Genomic DNA, 19,850 nt, shown 5'->3' on the forward strand with positions numbered 1-19,850 from the left:
TCCCGTCATGGCAATACCAACTTCATATTGTAACTTGTCAAGCAACCCTCTCAAATAAAGTATTTATGTTGACAGATTTCTTCTGAAAGTTTGCAATAAGGTACTTCCATACATCATGGGAAGTAGGCAGTTCATACATATCAAGCAAAAGGGAATCAGTAAGAGGAGAAAGAATATATCGACGAGTTGCTTTATCACGTCGTTGCCAATCCGTATAGGCAACATTCCAATCTTCAAATATAGGTCCTTGAATGATAAGCACGTTATCATTATCCGTATCAACAGGCTGAGGCGGACAAACATGATTTCCAAGAACAACATCGGAGAGTTCATCGCCTTCAAGAATTAACAACATATTTGATTTCCAGCCTAGAAAACCTTGACCTTGGAAAGGAGGAACAGAATGCTGGCCAGAAGGAAAGCCATTGACGAGAATATTCATAGCCATATCTTGTTGCGAGAAGACGTATAAGATAAGATCGCAGAATCTGCACACCATATATGGTGAAGGCCGCAATTGAGAATGAGAGAGATATGAGGACTACGTTCTGTCAACGATAAACGTAAGAAGGATGCTCAAGGAACGTCCAAAGATGTGAGAGACGTCACCCAAAAAAGGCAGGATAAAGGAGACGTTTATAATAAAAGAGTCCCCAAAATAGAGTGGCGTGAGACGCAAGATTGACAGCCAGAATATGAATAGCAAAAAGCTAAATCTTCTCGAAAAAGTTAAAGCCAAAATAAGAAAAATGATCGTGGACGCTTCACGAAGAAGTAGGACGAAGAAAGCTGCATCAAGCTCAATTGCAGTAAAAACAGCATAACTTTCTGTTGCGAACTCCGATTGACGCAAACCTAGAACTCAAATCGAAGAGCTCGAGGAGACGAACAAGTTTTGGATGAAAAAAACCATTGCGCTTTTCCCGTTTCTCCAAATTTTGAGCAGAACACCCCAAAAAATTGAGATGAAGTTCAGGGTGTCATCAACAAGAAAACGTAATCAACGATTAGATTGATAAGCAATAAATGCCACACAAAACACTAATCATATTCTTCTTAAAACAAAACAACCACAATTAACAAGCATCAACGCTCAAAAATAAAATTTGTAGCAATTTTGAATCTTACATGCAAATCGCATACACATACTGTTTTGTCACCATGAATTATATCGGCGCGTGATCGTTACCGCTCTGATACCATGTTGAGATGCAGAGAGAAAGAGAGAGAGAGAGGAGACAAGAGACACACCATATACGCTCCCAAATACTGATTCATATTGAGGACAAGATACAAATATATAGGTGAGACCAAGTTGAGTAGAGTGAGCCATATATAGCTCCAACACAACTTTCACTCTCCAAAAGCTTTCCTAACCAAATACATGATCAAGAAACTATTTTCTTTGACCAAAGTTTGCATTTCTCAGTAGTACCCTCTATTCTACCTCTTCTCTCTTCTCTTTGTTCTTCCGTCTCCAAGATTTCCATAGCTGCAGCACATAAGGAAGCTTTCCATAGTTTCACCACTTGTCTCCTCCTTTCATCCACACCATCCCTTTGAACTACTTCTTCTCTCCTTGCTCCCCATTGAGTCGCTTCTCTCTCTCTCGCCAAGATTTCCATAGATGCATCACAAATGGAACCTTTCCAGTGCTGCACGATCTGTCTCCCCCTTTCATCCACACCAACCATTTGAACTAATTCTTCTCTCCTTGTTTCCCATTCAACCATTCCTTCTCATTTCATTCTTGAAGCAACATGCCTCTCTCTCTAACACCATAACTCTTCTTCTTATGGTGCTACCATGTCAACCCCCTCCACTTCAAGGAAGCCAAAGGATGAGATAAATGCGGTTTGCTTGCATAACACTAGGGATTCTCATGGAGAATGCATGCCGCGAGTGTTTTTTAAAGGATCTTAGATCTTCATGCAGCCTACAGCTATCGTGCCTCATCAAGTTCAAAACCGTGGCAACCTGACGAGAATTGGAAGGGGAAACTTCTTGGTTTCAAGAACCATAGAGTCAATGGCAAAGTGGCCATTTTTCAGCACATGTACTCTTGGCATTCCATGCACTTGAGGAATGGAAGCTCAAGAGATTTCCGAATACATTAAAAGTTGTAAAACATTGTTGGGTGCTGATTATAACCACTTTATATTTGTTTCTGACTTGATAGTTTTTGGTGTTGTCATAGATATATTCCCATCCAAATTTGTTGAGAAACAAGCAATCAAGAGTCTCACAAGGACCTTCAACATTCTTCATGCGGACATTGGTGTTGATGCTTCCCAACTCGCCACCTTTGATTCTGATGCAATGTCAAATCTTCTCCTACTCACACACGTATGTAGTGTCTACCTCGAAGGATGGATGGATATGGTAAGATCATTGTTGTCAACAAACGTTCACTACTAAGTCTGCAATGGCCACAACCCAATGCGTGGTCACTCTTCTTAATGAAGGAGAAAATGATTTTTGATATTTTCTGCTCATTAAAATTTGGAAAGGCTTACAGATCAGTAGGGCTAAGTTGTTGCTGCCCCGTGCATGTTTTTGTACATCTATTCAAGACATTCCCATTCTGTGTCACACCTACTATGTTTTGTAGCAAGAATGTCATGTATGAAGCACTAAAACTGGTATTTGGAGATAATTGGGGAATGTTTGAGGAAGTGCACCAAGGAGATAAATACAATTGTAAGGTGGGGGCTTTAGGTATAGGGATATGATATTTGAAAGTGCACACTACTTTCTACCTATGTTTCCACTATGAGCATTGGATGTGTACGAAGTGGATACCATGTGGATACCCTTACAATCTAGTGTTACTAATTTTGTGACATTTGACATGCCCATTACTTTTTCAAATGGTGTTTTTTGAGATTGTGCAAGTTAGTGAGCACTGGACACTCACCAACATATGGGAACACTTGATTATTTTTTGCTACGAGACATTTTAGTGTAGCAAGTATAGCTTTCTCAATATTGCTAGGTTCTTAGACCAATTGTGTATGTTGTAGGTACTAACCATATCTAATCATAAACTACAAATTTGGCTAGATATTGAGTAGTTTCTATGGGATTCTAGAGGTCATAATGCTAAACCCAGTTTTGTCATGTTTGTTGTAGTTAGCACTTTATCATTGTCCCCGAGGTTTCACTTAGTAAGAGATCCATTATTCTTTTGATATGCTCCATGGCTTCTTTTGAATTCAATAGCTCAAAGGGAACTAAGAAAACATGTATATAGTATCAGTATTGAGTGTGACTATCGAAACTTTGATGAAAGGTTCGCAGAATGGCTAAATGGAACTTTTTTGTACCTATTTTTTTTCCCCAAAAAAACTAGTGAGGCAAAAGCAACCATATGTTTTGATCACCAACCCATTGAAGTTAAGGGGGAATTTTATCTCATGTCCTACAAAAATCCCCACTCTTATTTATATGCAATCAACCATAAGAAATGGCTGTTTTGGGCAAAATGCACTGGTCCATCAACTTTGGAGGCTTGTTGTGACAAAGAGATGAGAGAATTTTACAAGTTTCTCATTTTGCCATAAGTAGTAGTCCTTGTAATATAAGCTCATGAAAGGATTTTTTAAAATGAGTGGATCTACTATGGTTTTGGAGTTTTTCCCGAAACCCTAAAAGGACACTTTTATGTCCTGTTAGGTTACCAGACTAGTGTTAAGTCGAATAAGTAGGTTGTTTTTAGTAGAAATTGTATGTAAAAAGACTGTCTTGGTAATGTTTAAAAATATTACTTTCAGAACAAAAATTGTGTCAGGAATTAATTAAGGAATTTCTTGTAAATGTTACACAGTGTGGTAGTAATTAGGAAACAAAGACAAGGGTATGTGTGGGGTGGAAAGCGGGACTAGTCTAGAACCAATCATCGGATGGGTGGACCCAATAACTCGGGTGCTTTCCACGAATGTGACCATTAATGACGATAGATAACATAGAACTCAGTCCTAACCTTAGGGGATCAACTGACGACTGTGCCTCACACTCGATGAGGAACAAAAATTCAGTCTATGAACCAAGGGTTCTAGTTATTTGTGATTCCAAAATGAATAAGCAACCCCTTTTTGGGTGACCTCACTAAAGGATACGTAGAGTTAGGAGATCTCACTTGATCATTCCTCCACTTTGCACTCCCAGTCACTGATCTTAGATAGGCGGGGACATTACAAGTGTTATCAGAGTCTAGGTTAAACCTAGGTTAACAATATGATGTAGATAGAAAGGCATTATTAACATCCATTATTGTTTGCTTATGACTTCTAAATTACTCTACTGAATAGATTTTGTATTCTTATGTGTATATATATAGCACGTTTCAGGATCATCATGAGGCAAGCAATTTCAAATATTCAACATCATGTATCTAACTATGTGTTGATCAAAAGACTACAGATTTTGGGAAACAATCATGAGGATTCTAGAAGTATTGACCACTCCCCATTTTACCAGGATCCAGCGAGGATGGTACAGAACCTGGTGGGTTTGTGGAGGCACTTTCACCATAAGGATCGGAAGCCTAGGCAATTTGAGGAATGATCTCCATCGCCTCAAATGGTGTGAAGAGCTGAAAGTAGTCCATTACTATATCTTTTGGTCAACTAACTTCTGGACAATGATCGCAGATGGAAGCATTAACCTCAACCGATGGGTCTTTGACAAGGTCATTGCAGCTATTCCAGAAGATAAAGTGGTTGTTATTGGGAGAAATAGCCACTTCTCAGGCAAGGGATGGACGACCATATTACCGCAACTCCCCGCCACTTATTGATTCCTAGTCCCTGCTAGAGAAACCCCATGGTTCTATGTAAAGAGCGCACAAGAATCTCATGGATATGATTATATGCCAAAAAATTAAACTTAGTATCATAATTTTGTAATAAGGTCATGGACCCCATCGTTGTAAAAGGTTCTTACATAAATAAAATACATCATTTTTTAAATTGTAAATAGTCTCTTGAGTGGCGATAAATGGTTTACTTATGAGCTTGTGGGGATTTGGTGAGCCGGTCTGTATGTTTTAAGATAGTCGCTGGTGCGACTAATGCTCCATACTGAAAGCATGTTGATGCATATGAAATGATGAATCAAGCTCTAGCAAAAATTTTATGTCACTGATGGTCAATTTTCAGAAGTGACTAATGGATAACCCGTTGAAGATAGACTTGACTTCTATCTTGTGTAATAGAACCAAGGTCAAATGGAAGCCCAAGCGGCTCTTTACACAGAAGTACAAAAGAAGAAGTTTCTCCTGAAGCAGATGCAACCCCCTTCTTTCAAGGGTGAAGGGGCTAATGTTGAAAAGGATGCTGAGGTATGGATAGAATCCATGGATGACTACTTTACTGCCACTAAGACGATGCAAGCAAATCGATCCATGTTGGGAATGTTTCGATTCAACAGAGAAGCAAAGTTACAAAGGAAACAGTACTGCCATGACAAGGGTGTTGCGAAAGATTCCCAATCTTGGGATGAAATCAAACAGGCAGTCAAAGGAAGATATCTGCCCCGTGGTCACCAATCTTTGGAGATGAAAGAGTTTTTTTATTTAAAGCAAAATGATTTGACCTTAGAGGAGTATTTCTCAAAGTTTGCTACATTGAGAAGGTATGGACCGGTTTTGACAAACGAGCAACAAGTGGACCAATTCTGCCAAGGGTTAAATGCGCCTTTGGATGCTCAGCTTGAATCCATGCAACCCACATCATTGAAGGATGCATTGTTGCGTGCTAAGACTTTGGCCAAGAAGAGGAGATTTCAACCACCCAATTCTAGTGAGACCCAGAGAATAATTAATCCTTCAGATTCCAAGGGAGAAGACCCCAAGGTTATGAAGCACCTATAATAAACCAAGGACAAATAGAGCACCATTGTTTTGAGTGCAATGAACTAGGGCATTATAGGTGACAGGGTCCTCGCATGGAATTTAATGCAGTAGATGAAGCTAGAACTTGTGGGAATCATCAGGGAGAAAGAACTCGAGAACGTGCATACAGAGGTGGAAGAGGCCATGGTCAAGTTTCTAGAGCTTATGGCAAAGGAAGACCTACTCGAGGGAGTGCTCATGCGATAAGAATAGAGCCCATACTAGAGGAAAATGGATAGAGCAACCCGCCATAATGCTATTGACAATCCTCGGGTGCATGAATAGTTTGCAGTTTTTCAAACACTAGCCAACCGCCAAGGTGAATCTTTCTCATTGCTCATTGATTGTGGAAGCATGCATGCATTTTTGTCTCCTAAATGCCTACAAAAGTTAAAACTATCCAAGAATCCAACCAATACTGTGATAATTGAAATGGCAAATAGAAAATTAGTTATATCTAGACATACAGTGGGAATCCTAGATTTTCTTGGAATTAAGGTTGTAGAGAAACACACACAGTTTGGAGAAGATGAAGGAAGCTCAAGGCGCACAATAGAGAGTGTATTACTTAGTGTGCAATGAGAAGATGGATAGCCCTAGAGTGATGGGCGTATATACAATGGACGGGGGGAAAAACCTCCTAAAGAGGGAAAAAAAGCCCCGGCGGTCCTAGTGTGGTCACACACATCACTACCACATGTATATGGTAACAAATCCCCCCTGGAGTGATGCGGTGAACAAGAGCTTGCACATGAGTAAAGGGAAGTGCCATGCCCTAAGGACATGATCAATCCACAAAGGGGAGTAAGCCTAAAGCTTTGCGGAAAGCTTCGAGCTTCTCACAAGACAATGCCTTTGTGAAAAGGTCTGCAAGGTTGTCCTGTGTTGGCACATAAGCCAAGTTGACCTCTCCTGCTGAGAGCCTCTCCCTAACATAGTGGTAATGCACCTCAATGTTCTTTGTGCGAGCATGAAAAGCTAGGTCTATTGCAACTGCCAATGCGCTCCGACCATCAATGTAGATAGTGTTGGCAATATCCTGCCCAGTACCCAAATCAACCATAAGGCGTCTGAGCCATACACACTCAACCGTAGCTGTGAAGACTGCCCTGTATTCAGCCTCACAACTCAAAGTGGCCACAGTAGGTTGCTTCTTGCTCAACCATGGTATACATGAATTGCCAAGCATGAAACAAAAACCACTTGTGGACACTCGCGTATCAAAACAACCAACCCATTCTAAGACCGAAAAATCATGTAAATCTGGTGGCAATGATCCCCACTTGGGATAAAACAAGCCAAGATGTAAAGTGCCACTAAGGTAGCAAAAAATCCTCTTGACAGCCTGCCAATGCTTAGACCCCGGGCTATGCATAAATTTGCTGACCTGTGAGACTGCAAACTGAATATCTCGCCTCGTGTTGCATACATAAATGAGGCAACGAACAACAGTTTGGTAAAGAGTGACATCAGCAGGATCGCCAGCATCATGTAAACTCAACTTCAAACCTGTTTCCATGGGAGTGGCAAAAGGTTTGAAATCCTCAAGTCCAAACTTACATAGCAATGTCTCCATGTAACTTTTATGACACAAGGAAATACCACCATCACATTGCCTAAATTGTATGCCCAAATAATGATGCAACAACCCCAAATCTTTCATCTTGAAAGTAGTTTGTCTTAGTTCTTACACATTTTCTCAAGCTCTTCTCTTCCCCATCTCTCACAGATCTGCTACGATACACGCCGTTGGAGGTGCTAATCTTGCTTGTGGGTTAGCGCATAACACTAAGGTAAGATTTCTTTCATGTTTACTTGTAGATTTAAGGTTTAGGGTTTAACTTTGTGTTTGTGTGTGCGTTTTTGCAGGTTCCAGAACTTTTACAACAACTTTCATTGCTCAAATAGGACGAAATGTGAGTGCTCAAACCTTTAAATGCATATTAAGTTTATTTAAATTACTTTGTATATTAAGAAAAAAATCATGCTTTAAATTTTGAATGCTTTAAACTTTCAATGGTTTAAAAGAAATTAGGATTTTTTATGTGATATTTCATTTTAAATTATGAAATAAATTTGTTTAAGTTTATGAAAAAATCTTGATTTGAAGAAATTTTTTATTGAATTATGTCATTTTTCAAATTATGCAGTTGATGGGGTTTATGTTTTAGGTTAATTTTAGGTTATATGTTATGCTAGATTAGGTTAGGTTATGTTAAGTTAAGCTACGTTGTTAGATTAAGTTATATGTTAGGTTAGGTTAGGTTATCTTATACGTTAGGTGAGCTTAAGTTAAGCTACGTTACGTTAAGTTATATTAGGTTAAGTTAGGTTCAGCTACATTAAGTTAAGTTAGATTAGGTTATCTTATACGTTAGGTGAGCTTAAGTTAAGCTACGTTAGGTTATGTTATATTAGGTTAAGGTAGGTTAATCTACATTAAGTTAGGTTAGGTTATCTTATATGCTAGGTTAGGTTAAGTTAATCTACGTTAGGTTTAGCTACGTTAAGTTATGTTAGGTTAGGTTAGGTAAAGCTACATTAGGTTAAGTTAGGTTAAGCTACGTTCGACAATACGACAAGCCATAGAGCTAAGCAGCCCTAACAACAACACAATGAAGATCCGTTTGGAAAAATGGAAAACCATAGAGCTTTCCCACAATGCATATGCATTGTGGGAAAGCTCTATGGCTTCCCGTATTGCCAACGGATCGTCATTGTGTTGTCTATATGTTTGCGAGCGATTTTCAAGCGCTAAAATTGCCCTCTGTCCCTAAAAACAACACAATGGCGATCTATTTTTCAGTTCTCACACTTAGCTTTATTACTTGGGCACCTTTGGCCTTTTAGTTGACCTCAAACGGACCCCGAACAGGCCAAAACGTGGCCTCGCAGTGCATAGTTGTCACCTTGCTGCATCCATCCGCACACCTGGCACTCAACTTTTTTCAATAATGCATCCCACAACCACATGAAGTGGCCCCAAAACATGGTCCTCATGATGACCTTTCTGCATAATTATCACAAGAAAACACCCACGTTGTGTTCCTACTCATCCACGTGCAAGTATTGACCCCATTTGATCTCCTGACGCCGCTAGATTCCATTTGACGCACCTGCTTACCTCATGTCGTCAACCCGCGGATAGCTTTCTCGAGACGTTTTATGCACTACCAACTTCTCATTATTGTAGAAAAAACACATTGCTAGTGGTGAGGATGAAAATCGATGCACTATGTACACGCTGTCCTACCTGTACACATGTGGGCCCCACATAACCACCTGGATCTAGAAAATGGGCAATCTTTTATTCAATGCACCATGCATGTGTATGTACATATGTGCAATCCTGTTGAAAGGACGCCCTTTCAACAACGTTTTCATAAAGATTCCATTAAGATTCCTCAAAGATTCCACATAAAGATGGTGATGAAGTAATGAAGATGAAGATGGATGCTGCAACATGAAGATACAAGTTCATGGATGTCATCGAAGATCCCGTTATTATTATTTTGAGCCATTACGGCCACTTTTGTAATGTTTACGGGAACCTCATATTTTAAATCGGCACTTGTATTTTGGCCGCAGATGCTTGTATAATGAGTAAAGCCAACTCAGTTTCTTGTAATTAAGCTCTGTAGAAGCCTAGAGACAATTCAGGTCATTTGGCTGGACATTAGGTTTGAAGGCTTTGTATATAAGCTGAAACCTAAGGCTTTGTAAAGAACACATTATGTTATCTCAAATAATATACAGTCGTGGGTTCTGCAGCACACAGTAGTGAGCTTCACGCACACACACCGTCGCGCACACTAATCACATTGCAGATATGAGAGTAGAAGCGTATTAGCATCGAGGAGCTCTTCGCGTCGACACAAGCAATGCAAGCCGAGGACCACATCGTGAGCCCGCCTGCTACGAGCTATATTTGGTCGTAAGTACCTCAAACGATATCCGTTTTGAATGATAGAGTAGTTGTTAGAATCAGGGCGAGAAGCTCTTCGTGTTGATGTCTTTGTAGATCAGTTCCGGACACTTTGGAAATTGCTGTTTTGAGTCTATCGCGATAGCGATTAGAAGTCTTACAGTTATGGTTTTCAGGGTTTAGGTGTTTGGCTACATAGGATATGTCCTTGTGAGTCTTACCCTCCGATTTCGAGTCATTCCGATATGATTTGAGACTGTTTCGAGCTTGTAGTGTTGCGTAGGATGCATTGTCTGTTTCTTTGCTTTATGGTAGTGTTGTGGTAGGATTAGTGACTGTAGAGTGTTGTTCGTGTCTAGCTCAGGGTTGACAACCCAGAGATTGCCTCCATGCCCTAGTCGGGTCAGCTACGTCCTCGGATTGGCAGTTTGTTGGTCTGTGGTCTCGCTGTGCTCCATCATCCGTCGCGGCGTACCCGCTAACATTGGCGCCGCTGCCGGGGACAAAGCGCCTAAACTAGCATAGACCGCATCACTCGTGTTTGATAGTATAGCGTTTCTCTAGAGTTTTCTAGAGTGTTGTCACCATTTTCCTTCTTAGTGGGAAGTCAGAGAGCCGATCTCTTGACTAAGGGATAGCCAGGGAGCCTGCATCTCGTCGAGGTGGTCCACCATGAGGTTGAGGTATGGTTATATTATTTTGTTGTGTGTTTAGAATAGGTTTTATGGTTTGTGTGTTTGGTTGTGACTTATAGTTGTGAAGAACTTGAAAGAGAAAAAAAACGTAAAGAAAAACGCAAAAGGTAAGCAGGAGGTTGTTTGCTTGCCAGAAAGAAAAAACAACCATTCAACCACCCAAAGTAGGACTTTAGGTAGTGTAGGACATCTGATGTTGATCTAGAGAAATTTTGACATGAAAATGTGCTTGAAAACACAAAAGGCGGAATTGTGATGATTATGGTAAAAGTGCTCTAAAATGGTCGTTTGAAAGCCGATTTGAGTGCTTGTTTTTGCATTGGAGACCTTAAGGTAGGGGAAAAACACAGATTTGGTCCAATCAATCAAAAAAAATAAAAAAACCTCTAAAAAACCTAAAAAACAAAAATTTGAAACCAAATCTGTAATTTTCAAAAAAGTTGGACCTCAAGACCTTGTTTTTCATATGCTCTAGAGCTTGTATATGAAATTTCAAAGCATTTTCATCAGTCCTTGAGCATCTAAGTGGGAGTTTGCTTTTTCTGAGTGTAAGGAAGTGAACTATGAAATGCTTGAATCCAAAGGAAAAGAAGTCCAAATTGAATGAAACTTTGGGGATAGGCTTCTAAAGGCATTGGGAACCAAACTGTCCAAAAACAGAGAAATAAATCACTTCCCAGTGGCTCTCTGTTCAGTCTATCGTGATAGACTGATGAATTGGAGATAGACTCATAATCAGGCAAAACCCCTCATACCAAAGGTAAAACACATCAATACAAGGCTGCTCCCAAAAATTGAGTGTACTTGGACACCTGCTTGACCACTAAACCTCAAGTCTAGTGTTTTGAGTCAGACTTCAGAGACAAATTGGGTAAAGGGACTTGACCAAATTTCCAAACCTTGTGAAACTTGGTATACATGATCTACAGAGGGTAGGGAACACATCTGTGAAGAGAAAATTTGAAAAAAATGTCATTTTAGCATACTTGGTGAGTCTATCGCGATAGACTAAGAACCCAGTGATAGAAACCAATTTTTTCAAAAACCTGTGTGGCATAGCTTGGAAAGGTGCTATCAAGGACACATAAAAATTTTGAAGTCATTTAGACATCAGAAAGTGGGTCTAAGACCATTTGAGAGGATTCAGCTTATAGAAAACACCAGATCTGATCCAACTGACAAAGTAAAAGTCCAAACCACTTGAAAATTGGCAGGAGGACTAAGGAGAGGTGTTGGAACATAGTGGTATAGTCAAAGTTCAAGTTTGACCTATAAAAGGGGTACTTGCTGAGTCTATCGCGATAGACTCAAAGCAGGGCCAAAGAAATTGAAATTTTCAAAACCCTCTAGAGCATAGCTTGTTTAGCCTCTCAGGAGGTTACACACAAAATTTGGTGGATTTTGGACATTGGGAAGTCATCCTAAGTCTATTTTCTAGTGATCAGATAGACTCAGAATTCTAGAGTTGGAGTTAGAGACCTAAGAAAAAGTCCAAAACAAGTGGAAATTGGTGAGCAAGGTGTACAGAGCATAGGGAACACAGTGGTAAAGAGAAATCTGGAAAATTTTCAAACTGAAGAGTCTGCTGAGTCTATCGCGATAGACTGGGGTTTTTTCACAAAAATTGAATTTTTTGAAAACTGACCTCAGGGCCTTGTTCTACATGTTGTTGTGAGCCTATGGTTAAAATTTGAGTAAATTTGGAGCATTGGAAGTACATCTAAGAGGATTACTTCATAAGATCAGAAAAGAGATTGTTGTTTGATGCAAGTTACAAAGGAAAAGTATTCCAAATTGGTTGAAACTTGGTGAGTAGTATCTCAAGAGAAGGGGGAACTCAAATCTGTAAAAACAGTTGAAAAACTGTATCCTAGTAACACTCTGGTGAGTCTATCGCGGTAGACTCATAAATTCATTGTAGAAAAATCAAAATTCAAATTGACTTCATATTTGGGTTCAGAAGGCCCATTATACCCTGTACACAAAGTTTGAGTGCATTTGGACATCTGCAAGGGGTACTTGGTGAGTCTATCGTGATAGACAAGTGAGGAAAACATTTTGAGAAATATTTTTGAAACCAAGTATACCACTGGGTTTATCATTGCCTAAGGAGTGCACACACCAATTTTGGGCTCAAACTGACCACTTGCAAAAACATCAGATAGAGCAACTTTCCAAATTACATCTCACTGTTTTGGTCATAACTTTCACATACGGACTCCAATTCCAAAACTTTTTTTATCAAAACGTAGCTTGAGAGCAGCACTACAGATCTTAGAGTAAATTGACCAAAATGGCTGTTTAAGGCCTCAAAATGCATCCGGAAGTCAAGGGTGTCTAAAACCGACAATTTGAGAGAATTGTGAGAAAACACTCACGGTTTTGGACATAGTTTTGGATTTCCCTGACCAAAACACTTGAACACACTGAGAGAGGTATTACTACAGCAAGCTAGATCTATTAATCCTAGAAGTCATGTCTACATCAGACTCAGACTCAGACTCAGCTTATACAAGCACATGGATTGCAGGGATAGATGAGCACCCGCCTAGAATAGATCTTCCAAACCTACAGTACATAAAGACCAATTTTGTGGAGAGAGTTTGGACGTATAACCATGAAAGTGAAGGACTATATAGGTATATTAATGGAAATCAATTCAACCTTTACAGTTGCTTAGAGCCCTACCCAGATGAGCTGACAGAGTACAAGCTCTTATATGTCTATACATACAAGGTCGACAGACAATGGACATCTTTATTTGTTGACAAGTATGGACGAGAATATAGAGCTGTAGAAAGCACAAATCCGCAAACCAAATTAGAGATGAGTGGACATTTGGTCAATGAAGGACCTCACATACATCCACCAAACACAGGAACCTCTAAGAGAATTCCAAAGAGGGGACCACCACCTAGATTCCCTCCTAGAGCGATAACGAGAGATGAAACGATACCAGAGAGGAGTATGGTTCCATACTTTGTACCCCAAAGTATAAGACCATCTCAGCTAAGAAAATGGGTAAATAGAAAGTACAATGGCATAGGAGACCCATACACCCATGTCTCGGCTTTCAAGCAAGTCCTACGAGCAGAACGAGTAGAGGACTTCCACACGCAGTATGAGGGTTTTGGACGTACATTGGAGGACAATGCACAAGCATGGTTTGAACTATTGAACCGAAGAGAGTTCACAACCATTGAGAAAATGTTGGATGAATTTGTTCAAGAATTCACCAAGAGGGGCATAAAACATAACACCCTTCCTAAGATTCAAGAATTTAAACAAGGCGAAACAGAAACATTGCGACATGCAATACTGCGTTTCAAGCAATATGTTGCTAGATGTCCTACCCAAGAATTACCCACGCCAGAACATCAGATCCTATGCTTCATCAGAGGGCTTACGAATGAGAATCTCCAAAAGGACTTATACATGAAAAGATACCAAACCTTGGAAGAGGTGACCAAAGTGGCGGTTGACCTAGTTGACAATTGCGAATTCTATGACGATGGTCAGAAGAAGATGAATGATGCGAGTGAGAAAAAGAAAACCGCTGATCTTGAGGATCAAAGAGGGAATCTAGGACATAACCAACTAAATGTTGAGTAGCAAATCATAGAGAATGTGATGCAACGCATCAACCACTCTGACAGAGTACCAGCCTATAGAATTCCTCAACAACGTAGGCGCATGACATGTGGAGGGGACCATCCGACGCAACATTGTCCTGACTACAGACCTAAGACTCCACCAGGGTTTGAGAATGTTATGTCTCAACGGCCTAGATATCATCCTGTATAGCGGAACAAGTGTTCTTAAGTGAAAGACCCATAGCTGCTAGAAATGCATATGTGAGTCATGAGCTTCAAATAGAAAGAAATGTGGTAGATGAGAGGCCACTTCAAGTTCAATATCAAGTATTGCCACAATAACCAATACGTCCATGTGACAGATGTGGTAGTAGTGATCACTTGATTAAGGATTGTCCACACCATGATATCATGATAAATGTATATTGTAATGAGTGTGCAGTCACACATATGATTTTGAATTGTCCTAAGAATCCAAGAAAGAAAGGTAAAATGCAACCACATTCTACCTTTCCTTCTACCATCAAATCAGAGAAAGAACGAGCCGCAACAAAAAGAGAGGCGACAACAACAACAGAGCAAGAAACCATTGCAAAAGAACAGGTGCTTAAACAACAAGAAGATGAAAGTAAGCAAGTTGCTCCAGTAAACGTTGTCACAAGAGCACAAGCAAAAGTGCAAGCGCAGAAGCCTACAGACGGAGAGACTAGTAAGAGTCCCAAAAGCCGTAGAAACTCTAGACGAGCAAGAAGGACTAGAATGAAAGCGAGACTAGAAAGGAAGAAAGGAGAATAAAAGGATGTTACAGCTGAGTTGGAAACAACTCAAGAGCAACAGACACAGCAAAGGGAAGTTGAAACCCTTAAACCAGCTAAAGCACCCAAGAGTGCTAGTTCAGGAGGATCTGTCCTAGTGGACAAAGTGAATGAGCCTTTAGACGCGATTTTACAGGCTTATGAGGCTAGATTGAAAAATAGACAGACCTTAGAACAAAGATGGATCACTTATCCTTATCCTGAACTAGAGAAGCAAAGGCTAGAAATGTGTAAGCAGCTCATTGAAACTGCTCAAGCATTGCTAGAACCACCTCCACCAGAAGTGAAGGATAGGATAGTCACCCCAGTGCACAAAGACGAGAGCATTAAAGTAGACGAATTGCCTAGAGAAGAAGTGGATCATAGGAAAGAATCACTGCCAAGGTCGAAAGACTCGAGGGTAGTCCAAAATACAATAGATGAATCAATGAGGGATTTCCCACCCTATGTTCCTATAGTTGAGGAGCAGTGGCCAGAGGAGTTATGGAAGGCTGTTCGAGATGCCCAAAAAAGAGAAGAGGATGTTAGACCAACACCATTTCCTAAAATCACATTAGATATACCACAAATTAGTGTTGATGCAAGGTCATATTATGGTGATGTAGGATCGATAGCCTCCGAAGACAGTAGACCTGCATCGTTAAGAACTTTGCCACAGTACATGGGAGATTTTGAGGCAAAGTCTGAGATTGTGAGAGTTCCATCACAGAGGCTAGGAGGGACAAATGAATTGGACACAAAAAAATTGTCTAACTTGCTATCAACGCCAGTGAAGTGCACAATTACATTGGCAGAACTTTTGAAAATCAGGCCAAGGATGTGGACGGATATAGGAAAATGCTTGGAAAAAATTGGGATCAAAAGCCTGTTAAGGTTCCTGGAAAAAGAGCTAGATGAGATCGAGAATCCTAGATCAAATGTAAGACCGGTACCTCTGAACTAAGTAGGAGAGTACTGTGAAGGAGAAGATGGTAATGCCACTGTACCTGTCGAATACAATGGGATTGAAACGAAAGCTATACTTGATAGCGGAGCAGGAATTGCCATAGCAACAAAACAAATATGGGAGAAATGGGGTAGGCCCGCCTTTAGAACAACCAGAATAAAATTAAAGCTAGCGGATGGGTATGTGGAAAGACCCATGGGATTGCTAGAAGCGATAGTGGTGTCTTCTTGTGGTATAGAGTATGCGCATACTTTTGCCATAGTTGACTTTGGCAAGAAAAATAACTATGAAATCATCCTTGGAAGACCATTGATGAGGCAACTCAAGATGGTACAAGATTGGGGTTATGATTATCTATACTTGAGACATGCTGAAACCACAAGACGTGTAAATATGAGAAATCATAGTTACCAAGATGTAACTAGAACGCCCGTGGAAGGTTTTGATTCTGCAACACAAAGTGGATCAACAGACCATCCGTGGATGGGCAAAAAGAAAGAAATCTGGATGTGCGGAGCATCGGAGTGTAGTGACTTTGGGAGAAATGAGAATGCCTTAGAGAGGGTCTTAAAAGATGATGCTTACATAAGAGAACCTTTTCCGGAAGAGGTGTTAGAACCGCTAGAGTGGACTCAGATATTGGCTACTTTGGATGTCTGTGTTAATGAGACCACACCAACAAAATTTTGCGATGAGAATGGGTATGACATAGTCCCCTACTACATGCTAAGGGTTATGTGTGAGACAGATGAAGAATCTGAGTATGATGAACTCAAAGTCAAGACAAATGACTCTATGGGTGATCCTGCTTGTGATTCATATAATGAAGGGTCAGATAGGCAAGAAGTGAATACCTCAATGATGTCTACAATATCATTGGGTGGTATTGCTACACTTGCTACAACGGAGGGAGGTATGACAGCTATCCAAAGTGCTAGATGCAAATCACCACCACATGATTCATCTCTCACCACTGGAACCTCATACGACAAGGAGTCCAGGCCAAAGATTGCTCAAGTCACTCAAGAGAACACATGCAATCTAGTACCAAAGAAGATCAACTTTTTGCTAAGTGCACAAGACGGAGTCAAGATGAATTTTATGGCAGAAATTGATACAAATTCCACTACTAATGTCATGTCATATGGCATGTGGTTACTTCTAGGTAAGCCAAAGCTTTATGATATTCAGATAAAGGTAAATCTCTCACCTGAAGTAGATGTTATAAGTATGGGGATTGCAGAAGCTACTCTCCAACTACACTCACAGAATGTCAAAGAAAAATTCTTGGTGGTAGATTCTCGACAAATGGGAACACACTTGATTTTTTCCAAGCCATGGGCACAAGTCTTTGAAAATGAGCCTGAATCTTCAACAATGGTCATCACGACAAGCTATCAAGTGGAAACAGAGGTCAAGCCTACAACAGTTCAAAGATTCTTGGCTATTGAAAAAGGCAAAGCTAAAGTAAGCCCACAGTCTCTAGCCCAACCAATGCAAGTGCAAACAAAGCCTCTACATCAAAAGCCAAACCATCAACAAAACAATGGAAACCCAAGAAAAAAGTCTATCAACCGAAGTTTCCATCACCCGAAAGTCTCCAAAGGAAGTCAAAATAGGTCAACCAAGTGCTAGTATCCAAGGCACAGATTAAAGTTAATGATCCAATTTGGATACAATCACAGGAACAACCTCAACAAGCAAAGGTAACAGGATGGATCACATCAAGCGAGTCAATTATTGCACAAGGCTACAAGAAAGGAAATTCAGATGTTTGGGTCAACAAGCCCAAGATAACATCCTGGCGATATCCATCCCATGACAACCACTCAATCAGGAATCAACAAAGCCGTCAACGTCAATCACATAACTCAGCCAAGAGAAAGGACAAGTACAAAAAGCAAAAGAGAAGGTCTTCCACTGGACAAACCATACGACAAGTTTGGGTAATGAAATCAGAATTCTACCAGACTACCCAACAAAGTCAAGTGAAGATCACCTCCAAGCAAGTCCAAAGATTCATTCCAATCGAGTTACTCAAAGCACAAGGATTCTATGAGGGTAACTTTCAAATCTGGTTACCTAAGGTAGTAGCTTATCAAGGAATCACCAAGGAAAAGCAAGAAACATCAAGAAATCAAGAGCAGCCACCCGCTACACCCAAGAGTACTATAACCTATAGATGGATCCCTCGTCAATTACTACAAGAGCACGGCTTTTACAAAAGTAACAGCCATATTTGGCAATTAAAGACAAGGTACCATCCAGTCAAAGAAGAAACAAGGCAAGTGGCAAAGGAGATCACACCAGGCCCAAGAACAATGTGGGTTCCAAAATCCGCGATTGAGGCTCAACAACAAGAAAGATACACAACTCCTTTACAGCCTCTTAACAACAAAAAGAAAGCAACGGTAAATGCAGAGTCACAGTTTTGAAGAACACTATCTGGAAGAAGAAGACTTCATCAACCATTGCTTCAACATCAATACTTGTCTCATCAAGCGACCACAATTTCCTACCAAGGAATGAAGAGCAGATATATGCCAATGTATTGGACAACATGGCATCTCAAACACAAACTAACGAGAAAGGCCTAAACATCAAAAGCATATGGAATTGGATTTTAGGCCGCGATCAGGTAAGTCCAAGTCGCCATTAAACTTACATGGCATCAGAGTCTAGAGTTGAGCAGCTAAGCCACTAAGTGAGTGAAGTGTTAGACCCAAGCTTCAAGTTAATATTTTTTTGTGGTGTATGAGTCTAGCTAATAGGTATAAGCTCAAGCTGGAGAGTTGAGCATACATAAATTCATGTCGCTCATGCTGGAAGAGGTGCGCATAAGAGTCAAAGTCCATATAATATATAAGGTGGAGAAGGCGGAGTAGTCCAAAAAAAAAACACTCACGCACTTGACACAGTGAGGAAGAGTGGAGAAACCTCAACAGCAAAAACCCTTCTTGTGAGTAGTGAAAGCTTTTGAAGCACTCATGCTGTATGTTTTGCTCACTACACTAACTCCATGAAGAACCCATCAATACTCTTCTCTCGCACCGCATCTTGTTTAACATGCATAACTCTGTGCACGCATATAGATATCCCATCATTGGACATATGCATTAGGCACTCTTTTTTTTTCCACCCATGCACTTACACAAACAAATGACGATGACCAAGCGGAAACAGGTTTTATAAGCCTTTGCTCAATAGCAATGACTCTGACTTCAAGCTAATAACACTTATCCATGTATATCAAGTCTATACTAGTAGCCATATGGCATAACTCTATAACATCAGAACCTAAGTACATATATAGATAACATCAGAACCTAAGTACATATAGCCTCGCTTTTAATTATGACTAAAGACATTTTTTCCCACTGGGTTTTTTCCTTTAGTCTTATCGAGGTATCCAAGACCTTCATTTTGTATATACGCTATATTTTACTTTTACTCTTTTATTTTTTATAACAACAAAAACAAGAAGAACCACGATATCCCCACACTACTAATTGCAAATCTACTGACACATCAAAAGGGAGAGGCCAAAAAACAGCTTGACAAAGCTTCAAGTCAACTTACAGGTACAACTGCCAGATAACAACCTGAGGAAAAGCAAATACTAGAGCTACAATGACAACAACCTGCTGCACCAACAAGTCGATACAACCTCATGCAATTCAAGATACAACAACCAATCGGAGGGGGAGAGTTCCATGCTTCAAATACACTACAAGTACAACTTCAAGGCAGCTTTAACATCACGCAAAGCAACCAACTGCAGAAGAGGCTGCCACAACAACTTCAACCAACACCAAGACATCAAGAACTCGTCAAGGCCAGCAAAGACATAGGGTCTTGTCGGGGACGACAAGAATTCGGAGGGGGAGAGTGTTGAAAGGACGCCCTTTCAACAACGTTTTCATAAAGATTCCATTAAGATTCCTCAAAGATTCTGTAAAGATTTCACATGAAGATGGTGATGA

This window comes from Adiantum capillus-veneris, chromosome 18 (genome assembly GCF_014529385.1).
Source record: "Adiantum capillus-veneris isolate H3 chromosome 18, ASM1452938v2, whole genome shotgun sequence".
Taxonomy (NCBI): Eukaryota; Viridiplantae; Streptophyta; class Polypodiopsida; order Polypodiales; family Pteridaceae; genus Adiantum; species Adiantum capillus-veneris.